We start from the raw sequence: 12345 nt of genomic DNA on the forward strand, positions 1-12345 counted from the left end.
CACTGCCTCAGCTAATCACAGACACCCATGAAAAACGCAGTGCTCTACATGACAGCACCTGCCCTGTGTTCTTTCCTAAGGCGCAAATAAGCAATGACACCTGCCTGGGAGAAGTTGTGGAATACTTCTCCCTATCTTTGTATCCTTTCCATTTCCCTCCACATTTCAGTACCCTCCGTTTTCCCACCAAACTCTCTCATGTATATACATGCTACCTTTATGTCCATAATTTCCTCCAGTATTTTTCTTTTTTTAATTTTTATTATTATTTTTTTTTTTATTTTTTGCTCCCCGAGGGGAGTGCACCGTTCCTGGAGGTACTGCAATACCAGGTCGATGCGTGGAGTGGATGGAGCAAGCTCCTATTCCATCTCCTAATTCCAAAAATCCATTTAATATATTGTCCTCGGATAGAGGACGTATCAGATATTAAACTGATAAGAACAGATACTACACTTGATCTTAGCCAAAAGGCCGAGAAGCGATCCTCCAGTATTTTTCATTGAATAACTAACTTCTTATTAGCTTCAGTAGCATACATGTCTTTTCAGATTAGGCTAGCTACAAAGTTGTATATAGCTCAAATGGCCTGTCCTTGATTTTATTTTTGTTATAAATTTCTTTAGTTTTAGGCTTCAGGTTAAACAAGCGGCCATCCAACAGTGAAGTAACAAGCCCACATGGAAGATGCACAAAAACTGGTGCGATCGTGAGGTGTCATGGGACTAGGTAGCAGGCATCAGAATATTCATAACAAACAGCAAACAAAAACATGTTGCTGACAATGAAGGGGGTTGGAGCAGAGACACAAAGCCAATCTGTAAACAATGGGACATTCCCCAACAGAAGAGTCGCAGGGAAGGGATGAGTCGATCAAGGTGCAGTAGAGCACCGATGGATTTGCAATATACCTCTGATCCCTTGAGACTTCCTCATCCCAAACTACTGAACATCTGACAACAGAGGAATCACAGGGAAGGGATGAGTCAATCAGGGTGCAGATGGATCATGCAATATACCTCTGATCCCTTGAGGCTTCCTCACCCCAAACTATCGTGACCCCAGTGCTGCTTCCCACTCTGGACTGGACCAAAGCATGCACATAAGTATAGTCAAGAGATAACGCTCAGGACACACGGAACCCAGGAAGAGGAATGGGAGTAGCGATACCAAAAGGGTAGGGGGAAGAAGGGGAGGAAAGGGGAAGAGATCACAATGATTGACACATAACCACAAACACCCCTTCAGGGGGAAAGACTACAGAGACCAGAGGGAAGGGAGACAGCGGTTGGTGTGAGATATGAAAATAATAGCAATCTATAATCTCTCAAGGGTCCATGAGCATAGGGGGGGTGGAGGGAGGAAAGGAAAGAGGAGCGGATCCCAGGGGCTCAACAGAAAGTAGATGTCTAGAAAAGAACGATGGCAACATATGTACAAATAAGTCTCATACAATTGATATGTGGATTGTAACACGAGTTGTTAGGGCCCCCAATAAATGATCTTTTAATAAAAAAGAAAAACATTTACTATTGAGTTAAAAATGACTTTAGTTTTACTGTAGAACATGCAGTTTCCTAGTTGGTCTTATGTTGTTTTCCTCAGAAACACACATGTGTCATAGCATGTGGGCCTACAGAGAAAACGCATGTAGCAACGTGTTAAAAATGACTGTCATCTCTAATGTAGGAGAGCAGAGTAATCTATATCTAGATATTTTTCTTCACTCTAGATTTAGCATGTGCTCATGTGCAGGCACACACAGACATGCGCACTAAATTTGGATGACTCTTAATGACTTCTGATGCCTCAGAATACCACAAACTACATTAATGGGACTTTTTTTTTTTACAAATCCATCACTGCCATAAGAACTTACATAAATAGGGCAAGGCATACCCATTGGTCCAGATGATTTCTTCGATGATATAAATAACATGCACAGAGTGGTTTAAAGCAATTATATAAGTGTGAAAATTTTGGCAAGTCGGTACCTCATATAGGAATAAATAGGACAAGGATTCAGAGGAGGAAAATTACTGTGGATTCAAGATAAATGAAGAACAACTAGCATGGTTGGAAAAACTGAAAACATGGGGAGCATATCCCATTTTCCAAAGCAGGCAGTTTTCTTAATGGTAACTTAAAACTTTAATGGGATAATTGGTAATATTGGCAGGGCTGATTTAGAAGTATTTTTGAGGAGAAAAACATTTCAAGATCAGCCAGGCCATCAAGTATATATAAACCTTTCCAATAATCCTTTTACATTATTACATTTACTAATTTTAAACTGCCAAATATAAAATTAAAAATTATGTAAATGCCCATATGTTTACCATCAACAGTGAATATTTCATCTTATTTGTTTTACATGACCTTAGAAAATGGTTTAATGCCTACCTTGTGTCCCAGTGGGACTCAATGCCCTTCCTTGGAAATTATTCATCTTTTAAATGGTAGAAAATATGTTGAAATCTCTCTTTTAACCACATACATAAATCCCTAAACAAATACATAGAATTGCTTTTATAATTTTACAAGTTCACAAAATATAAATCATTTTGTACATCATCAGCCTGAGATGTTATTCCCCTACTTATTATGCATAGGAGGATAATTGAAAACATATCATTAGAAAATTATAGACATCTTAAACAAAAAGATAAAACTGAGAAGCTATGCAGATCATGTTCATTTTCAACTGAGTTTGGTGAACACAAAGAATCGGAAAAGGGGAAAGCAGGGTTTTAGGTTAGATGTGATAAAGTTTCCAAAGGAAATTCTTGTAGAACAGTCCTGTCACCCCAGAGAAAGAATAAATGGATTTTCACAATAAAAAAAGAGGGAAAAATAGCTGTACAATTCTCTTGGCCTTTTTCTCTTCAACATAATTTTTTATTTTCTTAAAACTTCTTCCTAATAAGTCTCTATGATTTTCATGATCCTTCAAGAAAACCCATCAAGATTACCCCATAGCTTTATTAACTGAGCTCTTTCCTTTGAATATTTTTGGTCAGCAGGATCCCTTCTGAAGCCATTGTTTTGATGAGACTCTTCTTTATTTAAAAAGGACCCTAACAAGAGTAAGCCACTTATAATACTTAGAGAACTTGTCTGCAACTATGAATTTTTCTCTGAGATGTTTAAATATTTTTTTAAAAAGCCCATTCACAATATGACTTGGAACTGAAGTAGTATTATTCATTTGCTTATCACTTTACTTAATAAATACTGAGATTGACATATTAATCTAGATTGGTCATTCATTTTAACTCCTATAAAATATTTAATTGTATGAATGTACCAAAATCATCGCAATCTCTGCCCTTGGCAGACATATTTATCTACTACAAGAAAAAAAAATGAAGAACCTTATTGTCTCTGTCTTCTTTGATACATGTGCCAAAGTACTTTCAGTATAATTCCTAGACCAGGAAATGCCAAGTCATGAATTATGCACACTTTTGATTTTAATACCTATTATAAAAAATAACCATGAGAAAGGACTAGTCAATATTCAAACATTTCACGAGATAGCTTATGTACAAGACCCAATGGCAGTGATGATAAATGTTCAGGTTGTACTGAAAGCATTACACAAAAACAAGTTTCCAGGATTGATGGGAAACCACTTGACATGTTTCAATAAACTGATGAAATATGGGAAGCACTCACTCATCCATGCCAGAAATTTGGAAGAGAGTTATTTGGCAAACTGACTAAAAGAAATCCATATTTATACCCATGCCAAAGAAGGGGACCCAGCAGAATGATCAAAATAATGATCAATATCATTAATATCACATGAGAGTGAAATATTGTCGAGGATATTCCAACAATGACTGCAGTAATACATGGGCAGACAGCTGCCAGAAGTTCAGACCAGATTCATAAGAGCATGTAGAACAAGGGATATCTTTGCTGATCTCATATGAATCTTGGGCCAAACAGAGAATACCGGAACAATATTTATTTGTGTTTTATGGACTATGCCAAGACATCCAACTATGTGGATCATAACATACCATGGCTATCCTGGAGAAGCATGAGAGTTCCAGAAAAATTCATTTTGCTCAGGTGCAACCTATACATGGATCAAGGGGCAGTTGTGTCAAGAGGACAAGGTCATAGCGCATGGTTAAAAGCAGGGAAATGGTGCATCATGGCTGTGTCCTCTTGTCAGTCATACGTATTCAATTCTGTGCTGTGCAAATCAGCAGAGGACCTGGATTACAGGAAAAAGGATGCAGCATCCATTGGAGGAAGGTTTCTTCACAACCCTACAAATGCTGAAGTCACAGCCTTGCTCACTGAAAGGGAGGAGGACTTGAAACGCTTGCTAATGAAGGTCAAGGATTGCATCTCAATGTAAAACAAACCAAACAAAAACAAAAACTCATCTCAATGTAAAGAAAGTGTGCCAGACTATGGGTTTTTCATTGCCCCACATGCAGGTTAAAGCAGAACATTGAAGTAGAAAGACCCAAGAAAAAAGTGGTACATTTGAATTATATTGCTGGGCAAGAATGTTAAAAGTAGAATGGACTGTCAAAAGAACAAACAAGGCTGTTTTGGATAAAGTACAGCCTGAATGCATCATAAGGGCAAGGATGGGGAGAATTTATCTTACATGTCTGTTACTCATTTGTGTCACTCACTGAATATGTGTGTTTACATTCCTTCCAAATATTTAGTAGATTTACATTTTTCAGAACCACTTGAGTTTGGAAAGGACTTGAAGCAATTCCAACAAAGAGTAATGAACAAAGTGATGTGAACAAAAATATGTTTTAAGAAGCTGATCCGAAAATTCACATGAAAATTCAAGGGATCCTGAATAGCCAAAACAAGATAAATAAATAACAAAGTTGAAGAACTCATTTCTTCTGATCTCAAAAATTAATATGAACTACTACTACTACTAATACAGCACACTATCTTTGTGGTGATTATGACTCATGCCAATTCTATAGGGAAAAGTAAAACTGGCCCCCACAATTTCAGACTGCATTTTTACAGGAGCAGACAATCACCTTAGCTCCACGGAGTAACTGGTGGGTTTCAACACAGAACTTGCATCTAGGAACCTAACACACAACCCAATATGACCCTAGGGCTCATTTTTCCAATGATAGAGTAATCAAAATAATATGATACAGGCATAAGAGTAGACATATAGATCAATAAGTTATTGACATACTAGCCCTTGGGGAGAAATAGTTTCTCCAGTAAATGGTGATAGGACAATTATGTTTCCACATGCAAAAGAATGAACATGACCCCCACATTGAAGACATAAATATAAGAACCCAAGCCATTTCATGAAACCTAAGACAATAGCATAGCTCCTTTGGTAGCTTCAGGACCTAGTTTCTGACAATAAAGTCTCAGGTATGACACAGAAACACAAACAATAAGGAAAAAGATTAAATGGACTCCATAAAACTTAAAAATATTTGTGCACCTGTAGGGAGAGAGAGAGAGAGAGAGAGAGAATGGGTAAAAAGGCAACCTACAGGATAAGAGAAAATATTTAATACCTCAATGTTTAATTCTCAGAATATTATATAAAGAACTTTCAACAAAAACAAAATAAAAGAATTAAAAATTTAACAAAAGACTTAAATATTCATCTAGCCAAAGAAGTTACATAGGTATAAGTGACCATAATCCATTCACAGTGTGAATTCCAATTAAACCAGTCCTCTCATTGACCTGAAAACCTGCTTTCGTAGTATCTGCCATTGTTTTTGTTGTGCAGCCTAGTCGATTCTGACTCCTAACAATCTCACATATAACAGAACCAAACACTACCTAGTCCTGGGCCAGGCTCACAATTGTTCTTATCTTTTAGCCCATTGTTACAGGTATGGGTCCATCCATTTTCTCAAATTATCTACTGGTCAGTAGTCTGAATCCTTAAACAGAGCGTGGAAGGAGCTCTGGCTGCACAGTGGTTAACTGCTAACTAAAAGGCTGGAGTGTTGGTTCCCCTGGCAGCTTCATGGGAGGAAGAAATAGCAGTCTGCTTCCAAAAAGATCACAGTCATGGCATCCAGAGGGGAAATGGTTACTCTGTCCTATTGAGCGACTATGAAGGATGGTTTTATAGTATAGATACCACAGGAACAGGCTATTGTATTTGTTTGTTTTAAAAAGTCCCTCTCCCAAAGAGGAGGTTGCACAGATGGGCAATGGGGAGGTGGGTGAGGGGAGACACCGGGGAGTGTAAGATAAGATATAATAATTATTTACAAACTATCAAGGGACCAGGGGGAAGGGGGGAGCGGGGAGGGAGGGGGAGGAGGAAAAAACGGGAAACTGAGCTGATTCCAGGAACCCAAGTGGAAAGTGAATTTTGAGAATGACAAGTGCAACGAATGTATAAGGGTGCTTTGCTCAATTGATGTATGTACGGACTGTGATAAGAGTTGTATGAGCCCCAATAAAAAGATTTATTAATTAATTAAAAAACAATAAATAAATAAAAATACATGGGGATAAAAGTCCTATTAAGTTGGTAGAAGATAAAAAGATGTGCTCTGATAAACAACTATGTATTGCCTAGAGCAGGGGTTGACAAGCCCCAGTCCTCTGATTCATATTTGTCTTTTATAATACAAGTTTATGTATTTATACAGCCACACTCATTTATTTACAGTGTTTCTTACTGCTTTAACTCCACAAAGACTGGATTAAATAAGTAACAGAGAGAGTATGATCTGCAGAGTCTAAAATATTTATAATTGAGTCCTTTATAGCAATAGCCTATCCATCCCTCTTCTAAGGCACTGCCATCTGGGTTATTTTTATTTGTAGATACTTATATTGGATAATTCTATAAATTATAAGTAACTAATAGCAATGCACAATGTATTTTGTGCCCATGCATGTAAAGGCACTTGGATTTCTCTTTTCCACTGTGGTTGAAACCCACTGATTGCCCATTTCTACATTATCTCAATAGATTCGAAATTCAACCATGTGCACCATAACAAGCTATGGATTGCCTTGAGCAGAATGGGAATTCTAGAACACTTCACCGTGCACATGTGAAACCTGTACACGGATGAAGATCAAAAGATAGCTGTGCCAACAGAACAAGTGCCTGGTTTAACATCAAGAAAGGTGGGCATCAGGGTTCTATCCTCTCACCAGACTTAGTCAATCTGAGAGTCTGAGTTATATGAAGAAAAATACAGTATCAGGATTAGAAGAAGGGTTTTTACCAACCTGCAGGATGCAGATGCCACAACCTTGGTAACTAGAAGGGAAGACTTGAAGTCCTTGCTGATGAAAACCAAGGACTGCAGCCTTCAGGATGGATGAACTCAACGGGAAGAAGACCAAAACCCGACATCTGTACCAACTGGTAACATCATGCTACAAATAGATAAGATTGAAGTTGTCAAAAAAAATTTGTCTTGCTTGGACATATAAGCAAGCCATGAAAGAAACAGTCCTGAGCTCAAGTGACACTGCATTGGGTAAATCTGCTGCGGGACCTCTTCAGAGTATTGAAAAGCAAGGAGATTTCTTTGAGGACTAAGGTGTGCCTGACCCAAGTCATGATATTTCAGTCAGCTTCTGTGCATGTAAAAAGTGGATATTTTAAAAGCACAATGAACTGCCAAAAGGACAAACAAGTGTGTTTTAGGAGAAGTACAGCCAGAGTGCTTGTTAGAAACATGCATAGTCCGACTTCATCTTACATTCTTTGGACATGTTGTTGGGAGAGACCAGTCCGCGGAGAAGGACAACCTGCTTGATAAAGTAGATGGGCATTGGTACAGAGGGAGACCCTCAAGAAGATGGATTAACACAGCAGATAGAACAACAGCCTCGAGCATAACAAGGTGGACACGTGTAAGGATGGCTCAGGACAGGGCAGTAATTTGTTCTGTTGTGCATAGGGTTACTATGAGTCAGGACCAGCGCAATGGCACCTAACATCAACAGCGATTGGAACGGAGCCACATCATTTGGTAATATTCCTCTTAGAAAATATGCATTTACTTGCTGATGAAATATGTAGTTTTCTTTGGGATATTTTACTATGTTGCAGCAATTTTGCAAGTTTTTCATTTTGAACTGTCAAAATTCATTAGATCCACTATGATGGCATTTAAGATTGAGATGCATAAAACATCACATCACACAAATATATTCTTACTGGTTGTCATATTTCTATAAATTTATGCCCTAAAATCATGGGGATGCCAACAAATACATATTTTATTTGATCGTCATTAAAAAAGAATAGTTGAAATGTATTTAAAATACTTTGTGGAAGCTTGTTTCAAGCAGCATTACATCTTAATGTAAAAGTAAAATGGAGAATAATTCTGTGTGGGATATGGTCCATATAGGAATATCAAGAAGTATTTAGTATTTCCTTACCCTAAAATATGAAAGAATATTTTAAATTAATAAACTTTATTTTACAACAGCAGTAAGGCTTAATCCTAAGTGAAACACTCCCTCTGTTTCTCAATGGAAAAATTGAGCCTTTTAAGAAAATCCAGGCTAAAATCTATTACTAATTGGAATTCGAATTTCCAGCCCTCTGTGAAGTTGAAGCAAAGAGTGGTCTCTTTCAGCAACTCCATTTAAGTTTAAGCAAGAGACTCTTAACAATAAGAATTGACTTCATTTTTACACATAGATGTAAATGCTTTTGGGAGAGTCTTTCATTTCCATGACAGCATTTTGATCAAGATATTGACAGAACGTCAGATTGCAATCCTGTAAAATCATTACTTCATCCTAAGTCTCCTCCCTCTGGGAGTGGTGTAAAGTTACTTCTTCACTTATCTCTTCACATCACTGAAACTACATCATTAGAATTGAACTTCTTTTTAAAATGCCAAAGAGCATCTGCGTATTGGATATCTTGGCTTGCTCAAACTTCTAATAATTTAAATAAACATATTTGGATGGCTGATACTCACTTGTGCATTTACATAACTATGTGACACAAAATGTATATATTTTCTCTCCAAAAATCTAGGAATGACTTCTTCAAATTGCTGTTTAGTAAAAAAACTACAAACCCTGAGGAAACTGAAATTTAAAAAAATCAATATGAATGTATTTGATTAGAAAAAAACACAGATAACCATGAGTATTGATCTCCTGGTGTTCATTTTAATTTGTTTTTCCCTTGTGCATGCTATTACTAAAATATTGTTCGATTTTGTTAGGTGAGTCAAATCCCACTGATAGCGGTCCTATGCACAACAGAACAAAACACCACCAGTCCCTGAACTATCCTCATAATTGTTTTAATATTTGAGTCCAAAGTTGAAGACTTTGTCAGTCCATCTTGTCAAGGATGTTCCTCTCTTCTGCTGCCCCTGTAGTTTACCTAGCATGACGTCCTTCCCCAGAAACTGGTCTCTCCAGATACCATGTCCAAGTACATGAACCAAAGTCTCAACAAGCTTATTTCTAAGGAGCCTTCTAGTCATTAAGTATACGTATTTTCAAATATAAAAATGTTTTCCAAATATAAATTATATCTTTATACCTTACAAATATTAATGTTTTAGTTATATAAAATACTTCCAGATAAATTATATTTAATGTAACAGCTATTTTAGTTCCCTCCCAAACCCGCAAAAAAAAATAACAGTATAATTTAGAGTGCCTAAATTCCATAGATAAAGCTCATTGGACAGAGGATGACAGCCACAACATTTGGAAGCAAAGCAATAAAAGGTGCATGACTCGGCGACACTAAGGGGAGAGGTGGCCGTACACGTCAACCAATACAAAGTTCCAATTTAAAGACAAACAAACAAACAAAAACTAAGGCTAGATACTGACTACCAAATTATCTTGAATTGGTATAATTAATTCCTTAGTGGTTCAACACTTTTCATTTTTAAAACTTTGAACTGTAATACAAACTGACAAAGTCAATCATAATCTTGACAGTTATTCATTGTTAAGGAATAATTCTCATGGATCTTATGTTTTAAGATCATGAAATTTTAAGGGAACTTTATATAATATAGTAGGAGAAAACTTTAGTAATTTAATTTAAAATGTGGAAATTAATAATGGTTTTAGAGTGATTTTAGACTCCCCATGGGTTTATGAAAAGCATTACAACTTAAAAAAAATTTCACCTAGACCATATATTTAATTTATTAGATTTCCAAGATTTGTTTTACTAGCAGATAATTTTGCTTCACTGTGAAGGAGAAATTTTATACTGACTAAATATATTAAAGTTATAAATAGTTTTTAAATACTAAAAGATATTGAATTATTTTCTAACATCTACTTTAATGTAGTCATTAAAATGTATTAGACATACCAGGAGAATAATGAGCTATATAGCTGAACTTAAAAGCTTCATAACAAAATAAAGCTTTAGAGCTTTGTATTTAAAAACTCTTATTTGCAATGAAGAATACTGATTAGCAACTTGCAATATGCAGTTCATACTACCTTGATTGCTGAAAGCCAAGAAGGCTTGAAGCACTTACTGGAAAAAAAAGTCGATGACTACAATCTTCTACAGGGATCACAGCCCAGCAAGGGGAAAGCAAGCCCTCCGGTTTTGACCAATGAGCAACATCATGATAAATGGAGAAAATTCTGAACTTGTCAAGGTCCACAATCAACACTCATGGAAAGAGTCGCCACAAAATTAAACCATGCATTCATTGCATAAGGCAATTTGACTGTAATAGATTTCTTGAAGGTGTTAAAAAATGAAGATGTGACCTTAAGTACCTTCAAACAGAAAGGTACACACTTAATCATGAAGACTGAAGTAGTGATAACTTTAAATTACAGTACTGCCCAAAACTATTCACTTATACCAGGAACAGCCATGAAAATAAACACATCTTAGAGACATACGGCCAGAATTCTCCTGAGAAGAGACAGCAGTGAGATTTTGTCTCATGTGTTTGGGAAATAATATCCAGAGGGACAAGCCCCTAGAGAAGGATACCTGCTTAGTTGCTAGTCAGTTGAAAAGCGATGAATTGATGTGTAGGTACCACAAGGAGCTCAACATTAGCAACGAGTGTGAGGATGGCTTAGGACGAGTCAGAGTTTCCTTGTCTTGGGCACGCATTCCCTACCAGTCAGAAGCTGCTGGACGGTACCTTAGAGCAACAACAGAAATGTAAAACAAATTTGAAACTAAAATATTTCTGGACATTTTTTTCTGTGCACACAATACCTACAAAGGTATTTAACAAAAAACAATTATCTATATATAATTTTAAGTAAGCATCCAAGAGGAATAGTGAAAATAGGAGCAATATTAGGTGGTGGAGAAAATTCTGCATGGGGTAAAAGATGAAGTCAAGCTATCTGTGACACAATTAGACGAGGGAAGCAGCTGCCCTGCACACTTTCACAATTCATTTCAAGTGTGTGCCACATCTGTGCACTTCACTGGCATTGGGTAAAACCATAGGAAATCATTCATGCAGTTTACAAATGGAGTCTTAGAATGCTTCCAAAGGACACCATCAAGTAGTTTTAGGATTGAATCAGTAGATAAATGGCTCATGTCACCCCCAACCTTCTGCCACCCCATGGATAATTTATCCGAAGGTTTCAATTACATATGACAACAACCAGATCAACAATACTTTTCAACATGGTAGTGTGAGTTAGGTGCAGAATCATAAAGTAGATCATCATTTTTTATTTAACAATTTGCACACATTACCCCCAAGTCATCTATTGCAATCTACATAGTGTAATTCATTTGCACAGTCAATAAAGCCTCAATACATATCTCTATTATTCTCTGATTTAAGCCAGTATCCATCTGATGTTAACAATGATTTCAGAGCAACCCTTGAGTCCCGCACTATCAGCCATTCGCAGGCAGGTTGTAGGAGTAACTACCAGCATGTCATACACTGTCCCTCACCATTAGACGCACATTGTAAAATAGGGTGAATGACACCTTCTTTCATCCTTTCATACCCTCTTTGAAGCTCGGTAATCCTTTCATCTTCTCTACTTTTTAAAAATTGTTTTAAGGCAAACTTTTCACCTCTAGTTTTATTATTGTTTTGAAACCCCTCACAATCCTTATTCTCTTCCATTGAAAATATCTCTCAACTATCTCACTAACAATGTTATTCCAGAAGGAAAAGCAGTCAGATCATCATATGATTTTTACAAGGAACGAAATCCTCAATATATGACTAATTTCTTCCAAATTGTTTTTATTTCAGTGCAGGTGGAGTTACCTCACCACCTTCAGTTCTTCCAATGTTTACAGTTTAAATAAGAGAAATCTGGTGAAATAATGGGGGCTAAACAACATTTAAATTTTCCCAACTATCTATAGCTTTTAAG

General features: G+C 36.7%; 1 non-coding gene across 1 annotated transcript; it reads right to left on the bottom strand.

Annotated features, from left to right (window-relative positions):
- Positions 1–295: 295 nt before the first annotated feature.
- On the bottom strand, positions 296–486 carry LOC142441825 (U2 spliceosomal RNA). Its single transcript, XR_012783144.1, has one exon. It is a non-coding gene; the product is annotated as a U2 spliceosomal RNA (small nuclear RNA).
- Positions 487–12345: the final 11859 nt, after the last annotated feature.

This window comes from Tenrec ecaudatus, chromosome 2 (assembly GCF_050624435.1).
Source record: "Tenrec ecaudatus isolate mTenEca1 chromosome 2, mTenEca1.hap1, whole genome shotgun sequence".
NCBI lineage: Eukaryota > Metazoa > Chordata > Mammalia > Afrosoricida > Tenrecidae > Tenrec > Tenrec ecaudatus.